Genomic DNA, 11,234 nt, shown 5'->3' on the forward strand with positions numbered 1-11,234 from the left:
TCTACTTATACTGTAGCCTCTTACCTATAAACTTCCCTTTTTCAAATTATTTTTGACTAGAAACAAGTGATATGAACAGAGCATTGATTTTCACAAACTATGAAAACGTTTATTTTACATTTTTACTTTACTTGCTCGAGTCATTTGCACAATGTACGCAAACAATTATACGCCCGTCTCCTCCCACCTCGCCGCGTTCCGCAACCGACACGAATACTTAGAAGAATTTCCCGTTGAAAGTTCGAAAAAAGTACAGAGAAAGGGCGTACGTCCCAATATCTCTTCTGTGAAATATCAGCTGCGTTAATAATCGAATGAAATGAAAATATTATTTACGTTATTATCCACGAAGTATATTGAATAGGTACTGATTATAAACGTTATATACGATTATACGATTAACGCTTTCACACCAATCAACTTCGCAAAATTAATAAATTGCTGCTTATTCATAAATAATGCAAGAATAAATTATAATCTTTTAAATTAACGTGAATGTAACATACAATGTAAGTAATAATTAATATAAGGCTAATATCACATGTTCGCAAAGTTCTAGTGAAAAATATGAAATAAAATTTCTTTTTGATTGATGAATGAATAATGAATAAGATAAGCTCGGGTTAAATCCGTAAAATAAATGTAAACATTAAACAAAGTTTAACAAAATGTTGTCTTTTGAGATTCAATATATTATTTTTCTTAAGTAGATTCAGAAGTGCTCCTTTAATTAAACCGTAATCCTTTGAACCATTAAAAGGAAATTTTAGCGTTAACGCTCGACTGCCATTTGCTTGTGGTAGAGATTTTTAATGAATCGATTTATAATTCTATTGAAATCTTAAAAAAAAAACTTATTGCATCAGATTTAAAACAAAATTTAATTTGACTTAATTTAAATTTATATTTTTAAAATAAAACTATAACATTTATTTATAATTTATAAAAAATTTTATAAAATTCAACTGGATATTGTGTCGTTATCGATCATTCGTTCAATCAATAATATCAGAATTACTAAATCAAAAAATATCAGAAAAAAATATCAGAATTACTCATTTTTACTCGATCAACAGCTTTAGTGTGACTATTTAATTTTTAATTATTTCATTTAAATAAAATATATAAGTGGAAAGTTTTATTCATTATCTTGAAATATAAGTATGTTTTATGTCAAATGAAAGCTAAAAAATGAAAGCTAAAGTGCCTACAAGGTTTTTATGTGAAAATTATGTGAAAACTTGAAATTTAATAGAAGGTTAGCATTTATTGTATTTGTGCTTACTTGTTTAAAATAGAACATAAATATTTCATTCCCGTGACTTATTCAAATTTCCTAAAAATCTTACCTCTAAATTCTAATTCAATGGATTTTAATTTTTAGGCAAATGTATTTTTTAAAAATTTCAATAACACTAATTGATCTTCCACATTCAGTATTATTTTTTTTCAATGTCTTGTAAATATTAGCAAGACCAATAAAATTGAATTATCAAAAGAACGGTCGGTGTATTTAGCTTACAAGTTTGTGTAAACAAACCTAAGTTGTTTAAATACTTCATATATTTATATATTTTAATACGATTAAAAATTACCAAGTGACGATTTATTATCGTATTTTATGTTTTGGAAAGATATTTGATGGCAAATAGAAAATTCTCCGTGTCAATTATTACAAATTACGTGCATTGTTTTTATCTTTAATCATTAAGATTCTTAAAACATAACTTTAAATAAGTCGAATAGACTTTAAATAATTGAGGATATTTAAAAAACTTGAAATTTTTAATGGAAATTGGATTTGAGCAATTAAAGAGAGAATTTTTATATCTTAAATAAATATGTTTTTGACAGATTCGTTTTGTAGTTTGTAAGAAATCGTGTTCACTGACTTTGAGAATGCTATTTCAAGAAAAATTCGTTTAAAGTTTGAAAACTAGTTATAACTAAATAAAAATATTATTTTAAAGTCCTTATGTCACAGCAATTTTTACCTCTAATTACTGAAATTAAAAATGATACACTTTAAGAAAATATTATTTCCGAAAACTAGATATTTTCAAATGACGAGCTGCACATAGAACATGAATTGCTTAATTTATAATTGAGCTGCAGAAATTTACAGAGACAATCAAATTTCCTAGTAGTGTCCTGTGTTGTGTATTTGGCTCGACAAAGAGAGCGCGTCCAAGATAGATTTCACATTGAATTCGCAATGTTTCGATTGTCGTTGGCAGTACATCGGGCCAACGTCGAGATTAGAAATTTGGGCATCTCATGGCCAAGGGAATGACCGTACTCCTCGCCATCTCCAGACCCGCGTCGGCGGGCTGCTTTTGCCTTACAAAATGCAAGCAAAAGAAAAGCAATCGGATATAGAAAGACTACTCGTATATACTTTATTCGGTGCAATTTTTGAACCGCTTATCGCAATATGAACCGGAGACTGCGCGATGGACGATAACGGCCACGATATCTGCTGCTAAATAACTTCAATCGATAGCCAAATGCATTTTTAAAATATAGACTTTCGCTAATACGCTCCTCTGTGACACTTCCTTGAGTCTAGATGGGTCCACGAAGGTAATCTTGGAACATCTGCGCTCGGTTGCTTTAATCCACAATCGCAACTCAAAAGCAAGCATATCTTTATTTCTATTGTGCATGTTTAAAAAATAATACTCAGTTTATCTATTGATAATATCTTAAATGATGATAATAATATTAATAATAATAATAAACCGAAGAAAAAGAATATGTAACGTAATATCTTGTATGATTATTTATTAATAAGCATAATGAATAACACGTGTAATTTTAGTATAAGGATTAACGTATACGAATTACCACGGATAATCAAAATAATAACTTCTCTCATATGATTTAAAATGCTGTAATGTAAAAGACAATCATATTTTTGATGAAAATTGAAAAGAAATCAATGAAAGAAAGATGCATGTAATATATGAATTTGTGATGGAAAGATAATGCATGTAGATTAATATTTCACATAAATTATATTCATCTAATAATATAATATTAACACAATCATTGAATAGAAGAAAAAAAATAGGCAGCAAACATAGCAAATATTCACCACTGAATTACACATTAAAGATACCACAGGTAAGGAAATTTGCCGCAATATAAGAAGATCCATTTAGCCATAGAAGCATGTTTATTCACTAATTATTATATGTTAAAAATAAAAAATTTATTATTTGGCATCGATAATTTGATAAAAGTGTATGATTGTCTTCCATGATTAAACTACCGTACATATTGATATAGAGTAATCTGAAATATATCAGTTGTGAACATAATGCAGTCATTTACTAATTGCCAAATTTAATAAAATAACAATAAGCAAAATTATACTTCAACCCTTGAACGGTGATATAAAAGAACAAAAGTTAAAAAATTGTAGACTCCATCTACCTCGGTTCTTGATAAAAACAAACGGGAATACCCTAAAGTAGTGCACAGGCAGTCCCAAGATGAGAGCTATCAAGAAGAAGAAGATTTATGGTTTTACTAAATAGCAATCTGAGAATTACTAAAGTGTGAAAACTTCTATATGTGTTGATAATATCTGTGATATTGTTTAAAAATTAGAAATATTGCTGTTATAATGTTAATATTAGTTCATTTTATTATTGATTTTGTTCTTATATAAATTTAATATTTCTACGAAAACTAAAGGTATTGAAAAGTTTCAAAAATAAATAAATCCATAAGAGCAAGTTTAATAATCCAGATGTAGAATTTATAATTCCGTGTTTTTATAATGAATGGTAGGCAAAGAGATAGCGAAAAAACGAAGATAAGCGAGCCAAAAGTAGGAAAGAAACTGAATGAGGGAGCAAATGAAGTAAAATGCTAGAGACGAAAAAAGAAGAGAAAAAAAGAAAGACTTCTTGCATTTGAAGAATAACGTTTATTCAAATATGATAAAGAATTTGTTTGTTTATCATAGAAAAAAATAATTACTAATAAAAAATGCTTAATTTGACATTTATTAGGCGCAATTTGTATATTACTTAACAATTATATGAAAAATTTATATATTTATATAATAATTTAAATAAATTAATTATGTATAATATTTTCTAATATTTCTAATAATGTAGCAATTACTTTTCATTTCAATTTTGATATTATAACGTCCGTATTGTAAATAACATTACATCTCTATAGGTAATATTGTGCTTTGAAAGGCGTAAAATATAATTGTGGTTATGATTAATATTATAAAAACACGATTATTATGCATACGTAAATTTGATTTTGTTATTTTTACTCTACGGTCAGTTATTATAGAAATTTTGAGTACTAATTTTATAGTTAATAATATATTTAAATTGGTGTTAAATCACAATAACTATATTTTGGTAAAATTTAAATACATTTTATATTCTAGAGATTCAAAATATATATCCTCCGTTTCATCATAAACATTTTAAATATTTATCTTCTTAATAGATTATAAACATTTAATAATGTCTCATGTTAATATTATATTGATATTATTTTAATGTTATATATGATTGAATTTACTTTGATTAAGCGTTCGTTTAATGAATAATAATAATATTGCACAATATATTTTTCAATATTTTTCAAATTATTTTGAATTAAGTAACTCCGTTAATAAAAATTTTAAAGGAATTATAGAAATAAAACGATGATAAGAAATATTTTGCAAGAAAAATATTTTCTATAATATCAATAAAATATTATAAAATTTGGGGCTTAATGTACCAAAGTTCTGTGTCAATAAGGGCATAAATAAAAAACGAATAAAGTACATTGATAAGTTGAAATTTAGAATCAATTTTTTTATTATGTATATTCAAAATAATAATTTTCTTATTAAAATTAAGACGTAAAATTTTTCACACACTTTTCTTAAATGCAAGACCGTAATAAATAATTGCATAGCCATATGCAATCGAATTACTTTTATAATGCGCGTTAATAAATTCTAATTACACTTGGTCAATCTAAATATTTCTTAACAGTTTGCCCGAATACATTTATTTTTCATCTTGATAGTTTAAACCACACGACTAACTAACTATATTTTATCGTAACCTCGTAGAATTAGCAATATAAATGTCAGAAGAATAATTTACCATTAATCATTTTATTGAATAATAATCGATCGAATCATCGATCGATTCGCTGTCGACAGCTCGTCAGTCTTTCTTACTGCCGCTTCCTCGCTTTCTATTAAATACCCTAGTCGTTATTTCCAAGCTCTCTCCCTTTTTTACCTTTTTCTATCTCGGTATCCCTTTGTACTACCTTTCTACGAACAATGCCTTGCAATGGATGATGTCGAGGACCATTCTACTGTCATATATTATTGTGCCTCGCTTCAATGTTTTAGTATTACACAAAGGAGATTTAATGAAAAAGAAGAAGAAAGATTTTATAATTAAAGGTAAAATACGTACTGGCGCCTTGATCTTTTACCCGAAGATGATTTTTATTCGCTCATGAGCACAAATGATAGAAAGCTATTTTTTTATCAAACTCCAGTTTCTGTCATTTTCCAGGGCTGCATATTTTATCCAAAACTTTCAATTGGAACTGAAGCTATCGATATTATTTATTAAAATTAAAAATTATATAAACCTATGCAGTAATATTTTCTTAAGTTGAACATTGATTGTATGTACGGTGAATTACTAGGTGTTTACTATAGAACTGATTGGTATGAATGATGTAAGAGTTCATTCAGGACTTCGGAAGCAGCTTAGTCGGAGAACATTTTTTTTCAATATTTGCTTATAATTATATATAATAATTATGATTTAGAAACTCTTTACAGCAACAATAGTCACGATTTTAACTTTTTTCAAGAATATTCGCAACAATGGTATTAAAAATGGATAAATAATGAAACAAAGTATTGTCATTTATGATACTATTTTAATGTATTGTAAGAGTAAGCGCTGAAAATAAAATTTTTACACATTTATATATATATATATATATTCATGATATATATAATCATATATACATATTTATTCATGTAAAATATTAGATTATGAAGTTACACAGAAAAACAATATTAACGCGATTTAAAGGAAATAATTATTATATGATTATAGAATTAACTTTTTTTTTAATTGTTGGTGCATTATGAAGTCAAAAAATTATCGGCAATATATATATTAAACATAAAATTTTGTTTTTTCTGATACTTTTCAAGTAAAATTACAAATAATTCTAATAAATTTGCAATGGTATTTAAATTCCATTTATTTATTGCAGGTAATTGCGGCAATATATTTGCCGATAATTCTTTATTTATTATATACAATGTTTATACAACCTACTTAATCAATTACTATCAAAAGTTGTATAAAGAATAGTAATATACTCAAATATATTCATTAAATAATTAAATTAGATTTTTTGTAAAATAATTAATTAATAGAAAGTTATTAATTAGATTAAATTGTTATTATTATGTGTAAATAAAGAATAAGAAAAGTTTAAATAATATTCTGTTAGTCTCAAAAACTATTTACTGAGAACTCAATTTAACTTGGGACTGTAAGTGAAATGTAAATGGCAATCTTAAATACTAATTGTAACACCATTTTAGCTTTAAATCTTTTAAAGTCGAATATAAAAATGGAAAATGTATATTTTATAAAAAAAATTTCCATTTATTTTCATACTAGAATTAGACTATTTTCTCGTAAATTTAAATAAAATATACTTAATTATAGAATTTTATGATATTATTTAATAATACATATTATTATAATATTGATGTTTCAAAAGTACGTCAATTTTATATTCGTTCATAAAAACATACACTCTCCGTTATATCGAATAATAAATTTTTATAAACAATTCTTTGATTAATTGTTAAATTTAACAAATGAAATATTATTTTGTATAATACCTTCAGCTGAATTAAAACACAATGGAAATTTATATTAATTATATAAAATTAAAATGGATCGTTTAAAGAAATTTTTGTTATTAATTTTTTCTTAAAGTTATTAACAATATATTGGTTGTTTATTATATATACCTTTATATATATATATATATATATATATATTACATTGTACACAGAATAAAATCTATTAATTAATTAATCACAACATGTTACTAATGTAATAAAAATTACACAAAATAGAGCAGGATAATATAAAATGATTTTGACGATGATTTAATGATTATGAAGTTAGAGTCTGAACTTGTTGAAGGCTTCTCGACGTCATGGTACTCAGCTTTTCAAGCAGATTTCAAGTATTTCGATTGCTAACTCTAATTTAAACAAAAATCTTCTTTTCGTTATAATATTTATTATAACATTTTCTCTTTACGTTAATAAAAATTATCTTAACATTTGAATAAAAAAATAAATAAATGAGCATTTCCTAACTGATTATACATTTACATTGAATGGTCTTCAAATTAATTTTTTTTTCTCCGGGCTAGAGTGGCAATTTGAATATCGTAGTTTTAATAATATATACACTTCAAAAAAAAAAAAAAAATCAATTTCTGCTTATTAATCTATTTGTCGGTGAATTGAATATTATTTAAAAGCTAATGGTTGAACTTATAAAAATTTTACTTTTTTTTTTCCAACACTACTTGCATGAAAATATTAAAATAAATGTAAAAGCCATAACACATAATTTATAGAGTAATAAATATATTAGCTTACGAATAGAAGATGACGTATACGATTTATAATTTAACAGTTGAAATTCGAAAATTGATAGTTTTAAAATTGTGCGAGAGAGGGCGGCGTGCGTATATATATGTAAAATAGACAATAAGAAGAGAGAGGCAACAAAGATAAGACATAAGAGTATAATTATTAACATTTATGCATCGAAAATCATTTACGTTATTTTCACTACGGCCCAGTACTTTGCAATTTGTAAATTCAAAATGATGTAGTGTTGGTTCTTATACCATTGTTAATGTTTTTACTCGATAATTAAATTGTGCATTGATATTTCTCGCATGAACGATTCTTTTTATTTGTTTCACGGCTCATGCGATAGACGTTACAAGCGAACACATCTTGATTTTCCTATAAAACAGCTAGTGACAACTTCTTTGATCTAGGGATTCCTGTTTCGCGTCTGTGCATTTCGCTCCCGTCTTACTGTTATTCTATACAATTCAGCAATGCCACAGACAGCCAGAGTTGGTAATATGGCGATAGTGCGAAGGTGGCGAGATGCAAGATTGGAGGAAAGGGAGAGAAATATCGCTTCGTAGCAAGCCTCGATGAAATTGGCAATTTTCGCGAACCGTTTGCCTCTCAACCAAGCCGAAGTGTAAGCACGGCAAATTCGCACTAATGAAATTCTTTTGCACCGCATATACGCACTAACGAAAAGTCATTTATTGATAGTATTATGGAAAGTCAAATTTCAACACTCCGACAGCCACTAATGCATGCATTATTAGTAATGGGGTAATATTTTGTTGAAAACTCTTCAATCATGTGTCCACATATTTATCTCACCTCTTAGCTCGCCACACATGTGCTTAAAGAACTCGTGACACGATGAAAAGAAAAAGCAGTAAATGGAAAAATAAAAATTACATGTTTACCCAGTCGTATCCAACGACAGACAGTTGTGCTCTTGTCTTTGAAGGGAAAAGCTCCGGCATGTCAAAACATATGTCCTCTACATCGCGTATAGTGAATAAGAGTAACAAAAAAAAAAAAAAAAAAAAAAAAAAAAAAAAAGTAAGGATCGAGAGAATCGAAAAAGTCTAAAACTATCGTAGGGATGCGCGCATTCCTGTTGTCTTTTGCGCTTTTTATATTTCTGCGCGGCGATGCAGACATACGTGACTTGTCTTCTCTAAGGAATATACTTTTCGTAGTTATGCACGGCCTGTGCCGATGGTTTTCTTATTTTGCCTCTGCAATGAAATAAATTTAAAATAGGGAACGCTAGATACGTCGAATGTTTCATCGGATTGACGTCTCGCGGGGTAAATCTGATAAGAGGAGTGGCGGAGGAGAAACTCCTGAATTCGAGATTTTATGAAGCTGATGTGAGCTAAACAAATATTGAAATATTACAAATTTTACGTATTTCAACATTATCTACAATGTATCAATATATTGATGTATAATCATGTACAATCCATTTCCTCCAACCGAATTAATTGTAAAAATTATAGAATTTAAGAATAATCAGTTAATCAGGCTTATAAAGTTCAGCCAATTACAAAATTTGCACGATTGACGAATTTTTGTTCCTTTGAATTTTAAACATTTAGATAATAATAAAGTCCTAATATTACTCGTATAACATTAAATTTTGTTATATATTGTTATACATGTTTAATATAAACATTAAACACATACGTTTTGATGAAAAAAATGAAAATATTTGTTTAACAAAGTAAATTGAAAAGACGATTAAAATAATTAAAATATTTCTGTATTTTTTATTTAATTTTTTTTTTTTTTTAATATGACCATATCATATTTTGATTGCTTAATATTTCTGAAATAAATCTGAAAAATCTCTATTACCACTATCAATATCGATGCAATTCCATCAAAATGTTATTAAATTTATATTATTGATATAACTTGATGTAAATTAATAAATACAAAATCACATTATCTAATTATTTCATCTTGTTTAACTAATTTAGTCATAAAAGTAATAGATAAAATAAATAAATTTTGCATTTTGCAAAGCAAATATGAAAAAATTAATTTACTTTAATAATTGAAGTGCTTTTTCACATTTTCATTAATTATCTCTTAGTTAATATTTCGTTTCATTTATTGTCATTTTTTTATCACTTTTCATACAACGTAGATGTAACATGAACCAATTTAATTTAAATGTTTTACAATTTTGAAAGATTTATATTTACATATTAATATTTAATATTGTGAAACAGCTATTAAGGTAGATTAAGGTATATTTAAAAATCAGGATTTTCTTAATTATCAAATGATCATATCATTTTTTGTTAAGAAAAATTCTCTCTTATATAATTTTTTTAAAATTTAATAATTTACTTAAAAATTTAATAATAAAATTTGTAATTTATAAATAGTATCTATTACCTATTAAAAATACGAAGTGTCCTTTACACATACAATATTTCATTTACACATACAATATATTTTTGTTCTTAATCCAATCGATTAAAGATTAGTATTTAGTTAATTTTTTTTTTCCATTTCAATATTTACATCTTATCAAAATTTCTTGAGAATTAAGTATAATTAATAAAACATATCTATAATAATATTCATGTAAGAATAGTAAATATAATAATAAATTTTGTCTAAAGGAAAGTATGATGTACCGATAATTTTTATGCATTAAACATCTACAGTAATAAATAAATTCTGAAATTAATATTCACATCTGATGTCACATTTATTATAGCTTTATGTAATTATTATTTTAAATTCACCAAATCTCTATGCAAAAAAATCGTGCAAGAACAATCGCACATTTAAAATAAAATAATAAATATTAACCTATAAATTCAGAATATATTTTTGTACACGCGTTTGTAATTCTGCGAATAGAGAAATGCGAAATTTTTCTGCAGAATATTTTTAAACAGTTTGTATATAAACGTATTAAACAAATTCCACCAATGTACCTCGGGGAGTCAATAAATTTTATGATTCCACTAGGGAATTATTGCGCCCAACTACAAACTCGATTTCGTAACGAGTTAAAATCTTTCATTTATCTTTGTTCACTTGTTTTTCTTTTTCTCTTTCTTTTTAAATACAAATCCAAGAATATTTAATACTATTTTATTTTATACATTTGTAATGATTATAATCAACTTATAAGTTTAATATAATTTGATTACTCGGTAAAACGACTTCTAAATGACGTATTCGTAAGAAAATATGTCGATGGAAAGATAAGCAATTTTAAAATAAAAAAAGGATATATTATTTAAAGAAATATAATGAAATTTTTTATCACATTAACATATTGTTTCAAAATAAACATATCCATTTACTCAAATAAAAAAGACGAAGACGATATTAAAAGAATTCTCTTAGAACCGCTATTTCAAATTTATAATTGTTCCATATTTTTCATTAACTATTAATCTTAGATTCTTATTTAAATTGATTTATTGATTACTAATAATTGTATATTTATTTTATGAAAAATTAATAAGAAAATTGTTATTTAGAGAAAAAGCCATTAATAATAAAATTAAGTTTC

The sequence above is a fragment of the Ceratosolen solmsi genome, unplaced genomic scaffold (assembly GCF_000503995.2).
Source record: "Ceratosolen solmsi marchali unplaced genomic scaffold, CerSol_1.0 scaffold31, whole genome shotgun sequence".
NCBI classification, from domain to species: Eukaryota; Metazoa; Arthropoda; class Insecta; order Hymenoptera; family Agaonidae; genus Ceratosolen; species Ceratosolen solmsi.